This window comes from Dendrobates tinctorius, unplaced genomic scaffold, assembly GCF_039654945.1.
Source record: "Dendrobates tinctorius isolate UK_male_01 unplaced genomic scaffold, ASM3965494v1 ptg000079l, whole genome shotgun sequence".
Lineage (NCBI taxonomy): Eukaryota > Metazoa > Chordata > Amphibia > Anura > Dendrobatidae > Dendrobates > Dendrobates tinctorius.
The window spans coordinates 14,299,534-14,316,725 of NW_027361747.1; the positions used below are offsets into that span (position 1 = coordinate 14,299,534).

Sequence of the window (17,192 nt, forward strand, 5' to 3'; positions counted from 1 at the left end):
GTTACAGAGGAGCAAACTAAGACACTCAAGGGATTTACCGGATGTCAGGTCAGTAGGAGAGAATGATGACTTATTTGTAAAAAATGCTAAGATCTACAAAAAAAATAAAAATAGAAAGAAAAGATATATTAACACCATCGTGCAACTACTAAGTATTAACGGTCATGTTTAGTATATTAAGTAGTTATAACTCTGCCTTTAGTGGGGCTTAAAAAATGTAGTAGTCAGATATTCCTGTAATTTCTATAGCGGCCCCTATACACATTCAACATATGGGGGACTCCCAACTCTCCCCTGACAGATAATCCTTTTCTCCCACGACTTTATGTCTGATTTCGGACTGCTGATTTTTTTTTTCTCTAAAAGATAAGTCGCTGTCAGAGATGTCTAGCAGCGGATGTCTCAAAGACAGCCCAAGAACACTAAGCAGTGCAAGCGCCATTGTGTTTGGTGGAGTCTAGCAAGATAGCTGCCGATCTAACGATCAGCTGAACCGAACTTATTTAAGAGTATGCGGGGCTTAACGTTTGTAGCGGACAGAACCTGCCTGACTCATTCTCTTCTTACCCTCCTCAGCTGCCACAGACTAGTTTGGATAAATGTGGAGGTCAGACACCCAGTTTTCAGATATATAGAGGTATCCCATAAACACCTAAGGTAAGAAGACTCCTTTATAGACATAGAATGCTAGGCAAATGCTTTTTCAAAACTAGTGAATTTTTAAAATTAAAAAAAATAATAGTAGTAAAAAGTATTTATCATAGCACCGTTCAGTGGCTTTAAGACACCCATTTATATTAGATGGCTGGTCTCCAAATAATGCTTCAGCCCATCGTTCAGCCAACAGCCATTTCATTCGTCTCTCCCATAAATAGGAGCGTTCACTTGGCTGAGCTCTCTTGTGTACTCTATGAGAAAGTGCTGGCTGACATTTGGCCAGCAGCTTATTAATAATAATAATAATAATAATACTATTAAAGCATCATTTATGCCATGGCACTTTACATGTGAGGAGGGGTATACATTATAAAAAAACAAGTACAGTAATCTTAACAATTCAAGTCACGACTGGTACAGAATAAAGGCCCTGTTACACATAACGATGTCCCAGCGATCCCACCAACGATCAAACATGGATGGGATCGCTGGGACATCGTTAGGCTGATCGCTGGTGAGCTGTCACATAGACAGCCCCTCCAGCGATCAGGACCAGCGAGCAAGCTGGTTTCCAATGTAAACATCGGGTTTCTTAGAGCCGCGCGGCTCTTAGAAACCCGATGTTTACATTGGATACCAGAGTGCAGTGTCGCTAATCGCTGGCTTCCGCTGCCACACGTAGCGATGCGCGCTGGCCAGCGCCAGACCAGCGATGAAAAAGCAGCCCATCCAACACGATCAGCGATACCCGGTGGGGGGGCCGGTCGCTGCTGGATGTCACACATCGTTGGAGAGATCGTTGATGCGTCACAAAATCAGCAATCTCGCCAGCGAGATCGCTGTGTGTAATGGGGCCTTTAGAGAGGACCCTGCCTGCAAGGGCTTTATCTCCAGGAGAACAATACGATCAGCAGTCCAAAACTGGACATGCGCAACTGACATCACCCCCAACCATCAGTCGGCCCAGGCTCCCATACACATTAGACCGTGGGACAAGCCCATTGATATTGGCGGTTTGGGATGACATTAGTCTAATATGTATAGGCGCCTTAGCTTGCAGTTTTGAGCCCCGCGGCAAATCCTCAAAATCTCACCTAATTATCAAGGGTCTTTAACCCCTTTCTTACATTGGATATACTATTCTGTCCATGTGACCTGGGACTTAAGTCCCATGGACGGAATAGTACGTCATGCGCAGTCAGCCCCTCTCACGGGGGGAGCGCGCCTGATTGCACCTGGGTGTCAGCTGATTATCATAGCTGACACCCGGCACTATGTGCCAGGAGCGGTCACGGACCGATCACGGCACATTAACCCCTGGCACACTGCGATCAAATATTGTCCCACAGTGGGAAAATGTAAAAAAGTTAAAAAAAATTAACATGTTTAAAAATATTTTAAAAAACTCATAAATAAATGTACAAAAAAAATTCCCCTATAAATTAATTTCTTTATGTAAAAAAATAAATAAAAGTACACATATTTAGTATCACCGCATCCGTAACGACCCACCTTATAAAGCAGCCCCACTAGTTAATCCCTTTAGTGAACCCCTTAAAAAAACAAAAAAGGCAAAAAAAATGCTTTATCATACCGCCGCACAAAAAAAGTGGAATAACATGCAATCAAAAAGATGGATAAAAATAAACATGGTACTGCTGAAAACGTCATCTTGTCCCGCAAAAAACGAGCCACCAAACAGCATCATCAGCAAAAAAATAAAAAAGTTATAGATCACAGAATAAAGCGATGCAAAAAGAATTATTTTTTTACATAAAATTGTTTTTATTGTATAAAATGTAAAAAAAATATATAAATGAGGTATCGCTGTAATTGTACTGACCCAAAGAATAAAACTGCTTTATCAATTTTTCCACACGCGGAATGGTGTAAATGCCCCCCCCCAAAAAAGAAATTCATGAATTGCTGATGTTTTTTCATTCTGCATCCCAAAAAATCAGAATAAAAAGCAATCAAAAAATGCCATGTGCCCGAAAATGGTACCAATAAAACCGTCAACTCGTCCCGCAAAACATAAGACCTTACATGACTCTGTGGACCAATATATGGAAAAATTATAGCTCTCAAAATGTGGTGATGCAAAAATTTTTTGCAATAAAAAGCATTTTTTAGCATGTGACAGGTGCCAAACATAAAAACCCGCTATAAATAGTAAATCAAACCCCCTTTACCACCCCCTTAGTTAGGGGAAAATAATAAAAATTTTTAAAAATGTATTTATTTCCATTTTCCCATTAAGGTTAGGGCCAGGGTTAGAGATAGGGTTAGGGCTAGTGTTAGGGCTAGGGTTAGGGGCTAGGGTTACGGTTAGGATTAGAGCTTGGGATGTGTTTGGGTTAGGGTTGGAGTTAGAATTGGGGGTTTCCACTGTTCAGGCACATCAGGGGCTCTCCAAACGCAACATGGCGTCCGATCTCAATTCCAGCCAATTTTGCATTGAAAAAGTTAAACGGTGCTCCTTCCTATCAAGCTCTGCCATGCGCCCAAACAGTGGTTTACCCCCACATTTGGGGTACAAGGGTACTCAGAACAAATTGCACAACAAATTTTGGGGACCAATTTCTCCTGTTACCCTTGGGAAAATAAAAATTGTGAACTAAAAGATCATTTTTGTGGGAAAAAAATGACTTTTATTTTTATGGCTCTATGTTATAAACTTCTGTGAAACACTTGAGGGTTCAAAGTGCTCACCACACAACTAGATAAGTTCTTTGGGGGGTCTAGTTTCCAAAATGGGGTCACGTGTGGGAGGGTTTCCACTGTTTAGGCACATCAAGGGCTCTCCAAATGCGACATGACACCCGCAGACCATTCCATCAAAGTCTGCATCCCAAAACGTCACTACTTCCGTTCCGAGCACCAACATGTGCCCATACAGTAGTTTTCTCCCACATATGGGGTATCAGCGTACTCAGGACAAATTGGACAACAACTTTTGGAGTCCAATTTCTCCTGTTACCCTTGGGAAAATAAAAAAATGGGGACTAAAAGATCATGCTTGTGGAAAAAATATGATTTTTTTTAAATTTTACGGCTGTATGTTATAAACTTCTGTGAAAAAGTTCTCACCACACATCTAGATAGGTTCCTTGGGAGGGTCTAGTTTCCAAAATGGTGTCATTTGTGGGGGGTTTACACTGTTTAGGCACATCAGGGGCCCTCCAAATGCATCACAGCGTCCAGCCAATTCTGCTTGAAAAAGCAAAACGGTGCTCCTTCCCTTCCGAGCTCTGTCATGCGTCCAGTGGTTTATCCCCACATATTGGGTATCAGTGTACTCAGGATAAATTGCTCAATAACTTTTGGAGCCCTGTTTCCCTTGGGAAAGTAAAAATTGGGGGTGAAAAGATCATTTTTGTGGAAAAAATATGATTTTTTTTACGGCTGTACGTTATAAACTTCTGTGAAGCATTTGGGGGTTCAAAGTGCTCACCACACATCTAGATAAGTTCCTTGGGGGGTCTAGTTTCCAAAATGGGGTCACTTGTGGGGGGTTTCCACTTAGGCACATCAGGGGCTCTCCAAACGCATCATGGCGTCTGATCTCAATTTCAGCCAATTTTGCGTTGAAAAAGTTAAACGGCGCTCCTTCCCTTCCGTGCTCTACCATGGATCGAAACAGTGGTTCCCCCCACATATTAGGCATCAGTGTACTCGGGACAAACTGCGCTATAACTTTTGGGGTCCAATTTCTCCTATTACCCTTGGTAAAATAGAAAAAATTGTTCATTTTTTTCAACCATTCAAAAAATTCCTGCTCTACCATGCATCGAAACAGTGGTTCCCCCCACATATTGGGTATCAGCGTACTCAGGACAAATTGCACAATAACTTTTCCAGTCTAATTTCTCCTGTTACCCTTGATGAAATAAAAAAATTGAACCTGAAGTAATATTTTTTGTGAAAAAAAGTTAAATGTTCATTATTTTTAAACATTCAAAAAATTCCTGTGAAGCATCTGAAGGGTTAATTAACTTCATGAATGAGCCTTGAGGGGTGCAGTTTTTAGAACATACCCAAAAGTGACAGCATTCTATCATACAGACCCCTCAAAGTGACTTCAAATGTGATGTGGTCCCTAAAAAAAAAAATGGTGTTGTAAAAATGAGAAATCGCTGGTCAACTTTTAACCCTTATAACTTCGGAACAAAAAAAAATTTTGTTCCAAAATTTTGCTGATGTAAGGTAAACATGTGGGAAATGTTACTTATTAAGTATTTTGTGTGAAATATCTCTGTGATTTAAAGGCATGAAAATTCAAAGTTGAAAAATTGCTAAATTTTCAAAATTTCGCCAAATTTCCATTTTTTTCACAAATAAACGCAAGTTATATCAGAGAAATTTTACCACTAACATGAAGTACAATATGTCCCCAGAAATTAATGTCAGAATCACCAGGATCCATAGAAACTTTCCAGAGTTATTACCTCATAAATGGACAGTGGTCAGAATTGTAAAAATTGGCCCGTCATTAACGTGCAAACCACCCTTGGGAGTAAAGGGGTTAATAGTATTGGCCTTCTCATATGGGCCAAAATGTACCTTTTGGGCATCTCTAGGCTCTAGAGCCTTAAAGCAACTGATACACTCACTATCCTTACATCCCTGATACCATTGGAAAGGAGTGTACTTGTGGATATTCGGGAACTTTTAAATTAGTGTACAGAATAAAAAAAAAAATCTTTTCCCTTTTCTACGTTCTTAAAAAAAAATCCTGTGTTGCCCCTTATTAGCTGAAGCTGTTTTGGAAGTTTTACTACAAATAAATCAATAGTTGAGTCTGTTTCAACGTTCTCAATGTAAGTTCCATACATGTTGTTTGTTATGAGCACAATAGAGGCATTAAGGTTCTGTTGAACTTATGCTGCAATCTTTTGATTTTACAGGGATAGAACAACTGTATAGTGTCTGTACATGGAATTTATTAAGGCTATGGCCAGTGAATAGCAAACTATACTAAGGTGAACACTCTGTGGGGTGTTCATCTATGAGCCAAAGAACACCTAGTAGAGCGGGACAATTTTCCCACACATCGCCTCCTGTTTATATAATGTTCAGCTCCAGGCTCAGGAAAACTGTTTAGTCAGATGTGTGTCCTACTGTTAATGTGACTGTTCAGAAACCTCCAAGTGTATACAGAGTCAGCACATCCAGGTTGGTAATAAGGCTTTACCCTGGACACTGCGGCCAGTGTGTTTATTTAATAGGGCTTTGAGGTGCATGTGAAATTCCCCTGGCGCCCATAAATGTCAAGCCGACTATTATCTCTAAAGCATGACTTCTCCTGCTGGGTAATCTACACAAAGGATGATCACTGGTAATCTAATTTGGAAAATACTCTACGTACCTTTAATAAAACATACAAGTTTCTATTTTTGGACTTTAAGATGAAAATATGAAAAAAGAGAAAAGTATAAAACACAATCTTTTCTGAAAGTGACTATAGCAGTAAAAATCTGCTCATGATCAGATGTTACATGTTGCACTCAGTTGTAAATATTAGGAACCATGACAAAAGAATAACATGTAACCATATCCAATATACAGTATGTTACAAATAATATACTATAGATTACATTGGTCACCAGATGCACACATTATATTACTGCGAGTTAGAGATATTTGCCATTTAATTTGCACAAGTTGCCTAAAATGGCACACATTGCAGAGGAATACATCAGTCAGAGTAGGCAGACATGACATCCCGTGCAGCCATGCCGACTTCTCTATAATGCCTCACAGCTATCATTTCTGATAGTATGGCACAGCTAATCAGGTAAGACTATCGTTGCCTGTATAAAAGCAGAAGCAGGGAATGCAGCAGGTATTAGGTGGTGAATCTGACTCACAGATAGCGATAGAGAAAGGGAGCTAAAGACATAAAACACTGAATAAACGGTACAGATAGCGTATGAGAGCATAACAGATAAGAGTGGTTATCCCCCTATAGCCATATATGTTAAGGTCTCATTGACATTACAAAGGACTCATTCAGACATCAGAAACAGTCCAATTTTCAGCAATGCTTTTGATCAGAGTTTGGTCAGTGTCAGTTTTTACCATCAGAGTTTGGTCAGAGTTTTATCAGTTTTTTCAAATGGAAAAAAAAGCCAGGAGGTTTCTCAAGCTTATCATATCAACAGTCTGTAAAAAAAAGCAAAAAAAAAGCACATGGATGGCATCAGAAAGCTGTCACATTTTTGTCATGGATCCATAAACTTGCATTGCAGTAGGCAGCAACTAACAGAATGGTTTTTAACAGGGAAAAATGCAAAGTACTACATCTGGGCAATAAAAATGAAAAAAGCATATACAGAATAGGAGGAATAGGACTAAGCAACAGCACATGTGAAATAGACTTGGGTATACTAATAGATCACAGACTGAATATGAGTCAACAGTGTGATGCAGCAGCAAAAAAGGCAAATGCAATTCTAGGATGTATTAACAGAAGCATGCAGTCTAGATCACGTGAAGTCATTATTTCCCTCTACTCCTCTTTGGTCAGACGTCATCTGGAATATTGTGTCCAGTTTTGGGCAGCACATTTTAAAAAAGACATCAACAAACTAGAGCAAGTTCTGAAAAGAGCGACCAGAATGGTGACCGGTCTGCAAACCCTGTCTTATGAGTAAAGGTTGCAGGATTTGGGAATGTTTAGTTTGCAAAAGAGAAGACTGAGAGGAGACTTAATAGCTGTCTACAAATATCTAAAGGGCTGTCACTTTGTAGAAGGATCATCTTTATTCTCATTTGCACAAGGAAAGACTAGAAGCAATGGGATGAAACTGAATGGGAGGAGACACAGATTAGATATTAGAAAAAACTTTTTGACAGTTAGAGTGATCAATGATTGGAACAGGCTGCCACGAGAAGTGGTGAGTTGTCCTTCAATGGAAGTCTTCAAACAGAGGCTGGACAGACATCTGACTGGGATGATTTAGCGAATCCTGCTTTGAGCAGGGGGTTGGACCAGATGGCCCAGGAGATCCCTTCCAACTCTACGATTCTATGATCCAACACTCAGATTAATATCAGTCATGTCTCCATGCTTTTGTGCAGACCACTCAGTTTGAGAAAAAAATATGAACAGCCTATAAAATATCATAGGTAATGGGCAGCCATGAAAAACACAGATAGCCCTTGTATGAGAAAAATTGATGTCTAAATGAGTTTTTAGGCTGTTTGCTTCGAAGAGCTGGAAAGAGGTTGGATACAGTTATAGGAGACCTCAGAGTGTCAAGCACGTCTTTTCAGGGCAAGTGAAGACTTTGCAGTTTTGGAAGTCTTGGCAAATTGATCTACTGCTAATCATATTAAAAAAAAACAGTGAAGATGTTAAATTTAAATTACAAAAGACTTGCTCATCTCTGAAATCCACCACTTTTATCCCTCCCCAACGCGCGCGCGCACACACACACATACACCCTTTCAGCGCTGCCACTCCAGTAGTTCTTGGTGATCTTGGCTCACTTCCAGAAGTGTCATCCATTGCTAGCCTTGACGATGATGCCCCCATGTACTTCACATGACCATTGAGCCTAACGCAGAATAAAACCTGTTACTTCTGTATGTAATACTGTTTTTTGCTTTTGACCATTTTTCTTAAGACCCCTTTAGGCTGAAGAAACTGAAAAGAGCAGACAAGGGAGTATATAGTATAGCATCAAACTAATTACATAGCGTGAAACATCTAATTATCACAGTCCAGGAAACTATTCATCTATCTTCCATCATGGACTGAACTAAAGCCTGGCCTCTAGTTACAAGATAAATAGTGAATGTTTTATGGGTAAAACAGAGTTTCTTTGATAAAGTCCAGGGATAAGTCATTTGAGATACCATTAGCAGCCATATGGAAGCCATGCCCTGCTGAGACTCCTGGTGATTAAGGTGTTTCGAACCAGAAACCAGAGGTCCTAATGATAAAAATAAGAAGAGGCAGGGGCCAAAAACAAATACAGCGACTCCACTTATGCAAGCATCAAAAAGTGTTGACAACAAGCAGTAGTTTATCCTGTACCCAAACAGTAGAACATTGAGCAAGTAGAAAGTTATCAGGCCGGGACCTAGTCAATCCATTAATTCCATTTGCAGTGTTGTCAGTCTGGAAACTGTATCTTCCTGAGCTTATAATAAACTCATCAACACCTTGGCTGATGATCCAACTTTCAAGGCTTACACCTCATTTACAAAATAAATAATTTATATTCTTTTCAGAGATTAATGCACCAGTTTCATCAGTGGACCTTGCAGTGGTCTGTTGTTCTGAGGCTTCTTGAAGTGCTTGTAATGTAAGGCAAACATGAACACCAGCTACTTGGACAAAAGCACAATCACAGGATTGTTAAAACTTTAACCCCTTCCCGATTTGGCCAATTTCCATTTTTGTTTCCTCCTACACTTCATCCCAGAGCCATACCTTTTTTATTTTTTCTGTCCACATGGACATTTGATGGCGAGTTGTACTTTTGAATTACGCTATTCATTTTACCACATAATGTACTGGAAAATGGGAAAAAAAATTAAAGTGCAGCAAAACCCTGCAATTCTGCCATTGTTTTTTGGGAATAGTTTTTATAGCGTATGACTTCATGGATAACATTTTGAGATAAATATAATATTTTGATTATTTGTTACAGCATTTTTTGTGGTATTGCAGCATCCAAAAAAAACATAATATTGCCATTCTTAAAATGTTTCCTTTTATACTGTTTACTGATCGGGTTGATTTTTATATTTTGATAGATCAGACGTTTCTGAATGTGGCGATACCAAATATGTGTTTTATTATTATCATTATTAATGGGTGTGTTATTTGAACTTTAATGCTTTTTTTATTTTTTCCATATTTAAAAAACAAAACAAAACACTGTTTGGGTGCATGGCAGAGCTCAGAAGGGAAGGAGCGCCATTCGACTTTTTTAATGCAAAATTTGCTGGATCAATTGGCGGATGCCATGTCGCGTTTGGAGAGCTTCTGATGTGCCTAAACAGTGAAAATCTCTTCCATTTTGGAAACTAAACTCCTCAGGGAACTGATATAGATGTGTGGTGAGCACATTGAAATCCCAGGTACTTTACAGAAGTTTATAATGTTGAGCCGTAAAAATTTTAAAAAATCTAATTTTCCCCACAAATATGTTTTTAGCCCAAAATATTGCATTTTCATAACGGTAACAGGAGAAATTGTACCATACAATTTTTTGTACAATTTCTCCTGAGTACGCCAATACCCAATATGAGGGTGAAAACTACTGTTTGGGCGCAAGGCAGGACTCGGAAGGGAAGGAACATCATTTGACTTTTTAAATGTAAAATTTCCTGGAATCAATAGCGGACTTCCAGGATGTGCCTAAACAGTGGAAACACCCCACAAGTGACCCCATTTTGGAAATTAGACCCCTCAAGGAATGTATTTAGATGTGTGGTGAAAACCATGAATCCCCAGGTGCTTCACAGAAGTTTATAATGTTGAGCCATGAAAATAATAAAATCACATTTTTCTCACAAAAATGTTGTTTTAGCCCCAAGTTTTTAATTTTTCTAAGGGCTAATAGGAATTTTTTTTTACAACAAATAGGTCCATTTTTTACTGAGTGCACCAATACCCTACATGTAATCGGTAAATATTTTTCAGGCACAGTGCAAAGCTCAGAAAACAAGGAGTACCAGATTTTACTGTTAAGGTTTGCAGATGCCATGATCCACTGGGAGAGCCCATGAGGAGCCAGAACAGAAGAACCCCCCATAATTGACCCCATTTTACAAACTACACCTCTCAATGAATTAATCTAGGGGTGCAGTGATCATATTGACACTACGGGTGTGTCACAGAATTTTATACCATTGAGCAGTGAAGAAAACATAGCTATATTTTTACCATCAAAATTTAGTTTTAGCCCAGATTTTACATTTTCACACAAGAAGTGGGTAAAAATGGCACCAAAATTTGTTCCACAATTTCTACTGAACGTGGCAATACCCCATATGTGGCTGTATAATACTACTTAGCCATACGGAGAGACCTGGGGAGGAACAGAGCGCTATTTGCCTCCTGGGCCGCAGATTTTTCTAGAAGAATTTGTGGAATCCACATACTATATGGAGCCACTAATTGCTAGAAGAGCAGAATCCCCCCTCAAGTGACCCCATTTTGGAAATTATACTCTTTTGGGAATTTATCTACAGGTGTAGTTCTGATTTTGACTCCATGGGTATTTTCCAGAAACAAGCAGCAATGAATGTTGCCAAGTGAAAATTGCAAACTGCCGTTGTAGTGTTGAGTATGCTGTAGTGATTAGTATGTTATACCCAGCCCGTGCTTCTGGAGGCATGCACCCGTAAGTTAGGTGTGCTCTCATTGCTTCAGAAATGCCAAACATGTGGACGCTATAAACGTGTCTCCATTCTGCCCCGTGTCTCCAATCATGCCCCGCATCTCCATTCTGCCCCGCATCTCCAATCATGCCTCGCGTCTCCATTCTGCCCCCTGTATCTCCAATCCTGCCCTGTCTCCATCCTGCCCCCAGTGTCACACTCCAATCTGCCCGTGTGCCTTCAATCTGCCCTGGCAGGATGGAGACACATGGTCCATGTGTCTCCATCCTGCCAGGGAAACATATTGGACGCTTTCAGTATTTAAATAAAAAAAAAAAGACTTTCTACTTACCTGACCGCGCTCCTGCAGTGAAGATGCAGCTGCTGCTGTGAGCTGAAGGACCTGTGGTGATGTCATCATCGTGTGATCAGGGGGCGGAGCTGAAGACGTCACCACAGGTCCGTCACCTCTTTCATTTCTGTGCAGCTCTCATCTGACATCGGCCGCTGTTGCTGCTCTTCTGATGTGTGCGCGCTGCACCCCAGGCGCGGCCACAGCGCACAGCACTTAGGGCCCGGCCGCAGCACACATTACTTGGGGCCCAATGACTAGAAGCACAGGAGTGGGGCCCCTGATATGTGGGCCCCCTTCTGTACTGCTGTTCACCGGGCCCCATACAGCAGTAAGGGCTGTCATGCCCTGATGGCGGCCCTGAGTGAGGGCTTGCATTTTTTGCGGATTGAGTTGAAGCTTTTATCGGGAACATTTTACATAACGTTTGGGATCACATTTATTCAGTGCTCTACACTGAACACTTACTTTGGGGTTTCCATCTAAATCTCTGAGTGACGTGATTCAGATGAAAAGCAGCAGAATTAATCTGGACTCCGTCTGGCCTCTTTTCAGAAGTGCACAAAACTGTGGCTGACAGCACTTTTATGCAACCCTAAAAAGACAGACACACACCAGATCACAGATCAGATGGCGTCCACAGTGCCTCCATTTGCCTCATTATAGGGAATCTTAAGCCAAAGGTTCTGTCTGAATCACGTATTTCAGAGATTTACATGGAAACCCAGATGTAAAAGCTCAATGCAGAGCACAGGATAAATATATGCTGAGCCTAACTGCAATCTTTGGGAGGCAGAATGAAAAAATGAACAGTAGGTGAAAAATTGGTTTTGTTTATTTATTTTTTTAAACAATAAATTTTTATTGAATTTTACAAATGGGGTGAAGAAAATTTCAATACAGACATATATTTACAACATACGTATGAAAGGGCACATAATCAATTATCAAACAAACAACAGGGTAGGAGGCAAGGGAGGGGAGGAAGGAAGCCCGAGGAGGGGGGTATATTGTGTCCAATTCCAGATAAGTGATTCAACCAGAGTCAGGGGGAATCTGGATTAGTTAGATGAAATACAGGTGTGGCAAAGGGGGTTTGGTTGGCATACTCTGCCCAGGGAAGCCATATTTTCTCAAATTTACTAACTCTGTCTGTAGGTATGGGAGATAATTTTTCATTGATCATATACCAAGAAAGGTGTTTTTTAACCTCAGATAAATCTAAGCTTGGTTTTTCCAAGCTAATGCTATGGTTTGTTTGGCTGCCAGGAATATAAATGTGATGAGGGCTTCAGGGTGCTTAGGGATGTTGAGGATACGTTTGCTAACTAAACCCTCCCAAGAGTTTTTTATTAGGTTTATATTTGTTATTGAGAAGATCAGGTGATATATTCTAATCGCAAATATACGTACGATCAGGCATAGCCACCATATATGGAACATATCTCCTGTGGAATTACATTCTCTGAAGCAATTTTGGGGAGTAGTTAGCGACTGCCTTAGCCATTCTAGCTGGGGTATCAACATTTTATAATTAGTTTCCAGCATTAGGGTATTTAATATTCCTCCAGCAGAGGAGGACCAAATTTGGGACCACTCTGAATCAGTTAGGGCCCCGTCACACATAGCGACTCACCAGCGATCCCGACAACGATATCAACTTGTCAGGATCACTGGTGAGTCGCTACATGATTGCTGGTGAGCTGTCAAACAGACAGCTTCACCAGCGATCAGCCCCAGTGACTCCAAGGGTGCAGCGTCGCTGTGTACTTTAGTTACCAGCGCACTGATGCAGGGAGCTGGTAACTAAGGTACACATCGGGTTTCTAAGGGGCTTGCATCACTTAGAAACCCGATGTGTACCTTGGTTACCAGCTCCCTGCATCAGCGTGCTGGTAACTAAGGTACACATCGGGTGTCTAAGCACCGCCAGGTGCTTAGAAACCCTGCGTTTACCTTAGTTACCAGCGCGCTGATCGCTGGTCTCCCGCCTGTCACATGCAGCGATGCGTGCTGGCCAGTGGGAGACCAGCGATCAAAAAAATTTCCTGGCTATTCCAGGACGATCAGCGATAACTGGCAGGGGGGCCAGTCGCTGGTCACTGTCACATACAGCGATCTCTCTGGTGAGATCGCTGTTGCGTCACAAAACTTGTGACTCAGCAGCGATCTAGCAAGCGAGATCACTATGTGTGACGGAGGCTTTAGAGTGGAACCAATATCAGACTCCCAGCGAGAAGTGTAGTTTAAACAGCACCTATGTGAGGGGTAGAGTTGAGCGACTTTGGTCGGATCAAGTTTCATGAAACAAAATTTGTTTCAGATGAAACTGGTCCGACTAGGGCAAAAAAAGTCGCAGTTTCGTCTGAAACCCGACCCCAATACAAGTCAATTGGAAATAAATGTTGGCATTAAGTGGATGACATTCATCCACTCAATGCTGACTTTTTTCCCCATTGACTTGCATTGGGGTCGGGTTTCGGACGAAACTCCGACTTTTTTTGCCCTAGTCGGACCAGTTTCATCTGAAACAAATTTTGTTTCATGAAACCCAATCCGACCAAAGTCGCTCAACTCTAGTGAGGGGGAGTTGATATGCGAGTAGAGAAGTGATATAGTGCCTAGGTTCATGTGGATTTTGATGGCATCTTTGTTCAAAGGGAGTAAAGATATAAGGAGGAGTAGAGTTTTTTAGTAATTAAGTGACAAAGTTTTTAAGTTGCAAATAACGAAACACCTCTCCGTGGGGAAATTATATTTTTCTCTCAAGACCGAGAATGGGATAATCCCATCAATGTTAAAGAGGTGGTGGACTCCGGTTATCCCTGCTGCGACCGATAAATGGAAGTTCCTAAGGGACTTCATACCTGGGGGAAACTGAAGATTACCCCAAAGGGGGGCGAGGGGCAAGAATGGCGAGATTAGCTGCGAGGAATATTTCAGCGAGTCCCAAATCTTAAGAGAGTGTGTTATAATAGGATTCGAGATTTGCCTACGTTGAGCTGAGAGAATCTATAATAATGCATCATGGGTACCCGGGTGACTTTCAGGAGCCTCTAGAGAAAGCCACAGGGGAGGTTCTGAATAGGCATGGTATAGGGTTAATTGACCGAATTGGGCTGCTTGACAATATTTAGAAAGGTTGGGCACTCCCAAACCTCCCTTTAAATGATGACGATAGAGGGTAGCTTTATTAACCCTGGGGACGCCACCCCGGTTTTGTTTATTTTTTACGCCGTTCCTCGTGCAGTATAAGTGATTAGATGACTTTATTCTTTGGGTTGGTGCGATTACAGCTATGCCAGATTTATATTTGGCTTTTTTTGTTTGGCTGCTGTCACACACTAAAAGACGATTTTAATTGCAAAAAAAGTGTTTTTGCATCACCGTATTTTGAGAACTATAATTTTTCCATATTTTGGCCCACAGAAACATGTGAGGGCCTGTTTTTTGCGGGACAAGTTGACGTTTTTATTGTTACCATTTTCGGGCACATGATATTTTTTGATCACTTTCTATTCTGATTTTTGTGAGGTAGAATGAACAAAAACAAGCAATTCAGGAATTTTATTTGGGGGATTTAAGCCGTTCCATGAGTGGTAAAATTGAGAAATCAGTTTTATTCTTCAGGTCAGTACAATTACAGAGATACCTCATTGATATCCTTTTTTATGTTTTGGTGCTTTTACACAATAAAAACTATTTTATAGAAAAAATAATTATTTTTGCATCGCTTTATTCTGAGAGCTATAACTTTTTAATTTTTCTGCTGATAGAGCTGTATAGCAGTTTGATTTTTGTGGGACAAGATGTTGTTTTCAGAAGTGCCATGTTTATTTAATATATGTCTTTTTGATTGCATTTTATTCCACTTTTTGCTCAGCGGTATGATGATAAAGCAGTTTTTTTGCATTTTTTTATTTATTTTCTATAGTGTTCACTAAATAGGTTAACTAGTGGGACAGTTTTATAGTACTTTTATTGTTTATATTTTCATTCAAATATTTATTTATAGATACAATATATTTTGATTTTTTTAAATTATTTTTGATTTTTAAAAAAAATATTTTTGCAATTATCTAAAACTTTTTTTAAACGTTTTTTTACTTTTTTACTTTGTCTTAATATCAGACTATCATTTTTTGCAGGCTGATCTCTTCTACAGCATGATGCCCCCATTAAAAAAACCATAGTTAAATTGCAAAAAAAAAACACTGCAAGAATAAAATCATTTAATTGAAATAATGGCACAAACTCCTTTATTTGAAATAAAAATAATAAAGCACACTTATACTACTCATCTTATGCCTACTCCACTGAAGCCAATATCACCTGTAAAAAAAAAAAAAGAGAAAGTAATGAACAACCATAATTGTCACCTTCACACCTAATCCACCGATGCCCATGTCCCCTGGAAAAGAAGATAAATAATAAACAAGTATATCCCTCACCTGTCCAATGTGAAGATAATCCATAGTGTCCCATGACGATCCGGAGGAGTTGGATAGTGGTCACATCAGTGATGTGACCGCTAGCCCTGCCAGCCAGTACACACTGATGCAGGAGTGTAATCACTCCCGCAGTGTGTAACGCTCACCTGACATGAGAAAGGTCACCTGAGTTCATAGCTGTTGCACCCTGGTGACCTCACTTACAGCAACGCTAGCTGCCAGTGTGAGCCAGCTTCCAGTCAATGTAATGTCGTAGCCATCTTGGTTGTGGCATTACTGTGACTGGCCGCACAGCGTCATCAGGTCTATATCAGACCTGTGACTCCATATTTGGCACACTGTAATAATAATAACAATAATAATAATTTATTTTTATATAGCGCTAACATATTCCGCAGCGCTTTACAGTTTACACACATTATCATTGTACCCCATACTCAGGCAGCATAAGGAGAGGTGCTGATGAAAGAGGGACAGAATTGTAGCTGCATATTAGCCAGGGATTCAATAACATTTATATTTCTGTGAAATACAACAACAGCCCTTCCTAGGCCTAATTCTAATCAATATTAATGCTGCTGTTAGCGGCAGTTAAGGAGAGATTTTGCTGAAGGGACCATGTAAGGACAAGATAACAAAACAAGATTGCACTTTTTTTTCCAATTTCACTGCACTTGGAAATTTTTCCCGTTTTCTAGTACACAACAAACAATGGTGTCTTTCAAAATTACAAATCATCCCGCAAAAAACAAGCCCTCATATGGCCATATTGATAGTAAAATAAAATAAAATAATGGCTTTGAGAAGAAGGGGAGCATAAAACGAAAACGCAAAACCTGAAAATACCTCCGGTCATGAAGGGGATAAGAAGATTTATTATTTATTGTAATGTAGAGATGGACAGGGGAAGGGGAAGGAGTGGGGGGTTAGAAGGGTAAAGGAATGGGTATATCCAAATCTAGGATAAAAACAGGAGTACATGCTGTATAGTCCATTTTCTCCAAAAAATAAACAAACAATAAAAAATTGTAATACAGCCTTTTTTTGGAGCTGTGAAATTTTATACGGCATTTAGTGTGCTACAGTTGGGTTTCAACCCCCCCCAAAAAATAAATTGTTAAAAAAATTGCATTGCTATATTTATATTGTATACAAATAAAAAGCTTGTTTATATATATATATATATATATATATATATATATATATATATATATATATATATATATATATATATATATATATATGCCTATGATGGTGTAATAAGACAAAAAACTTGTGCCGCTTAATCACAACTATTTGAGTTCTTTGCCTTCAAAATCTTTCCAGCACCTGTTTCCTGTTTTTTTTTTTTTTTTTTTTAAATAAAAAAGTAAATTACCTGGGCCGAATGC

General features: G+C 39.9%; 1 long non-coding RNA gene across 2 annotated transcripts in view; it reads left to right on the forward strand.

Moving 5' to 3' along the window:
• Nucleotides 1-522: 522 nt before the first annotated feature.
• Nucleotides 523-17,192, forward strand: part of LOC141096834 (uncharacterized) — a 55,619-nt gene continuing 38,949 nt past the window's right edge. For both annotated transcript variants that reach the window (XR_012233788.1, XR_012233787.1), the window contains exon 1: nucleotides 523-657. This is a non-coding gene — a long non-coding RNA (uncharacterized lncRNA). The remainder of the gene's footprint in view (nucleotides 658-17,192) is intronic.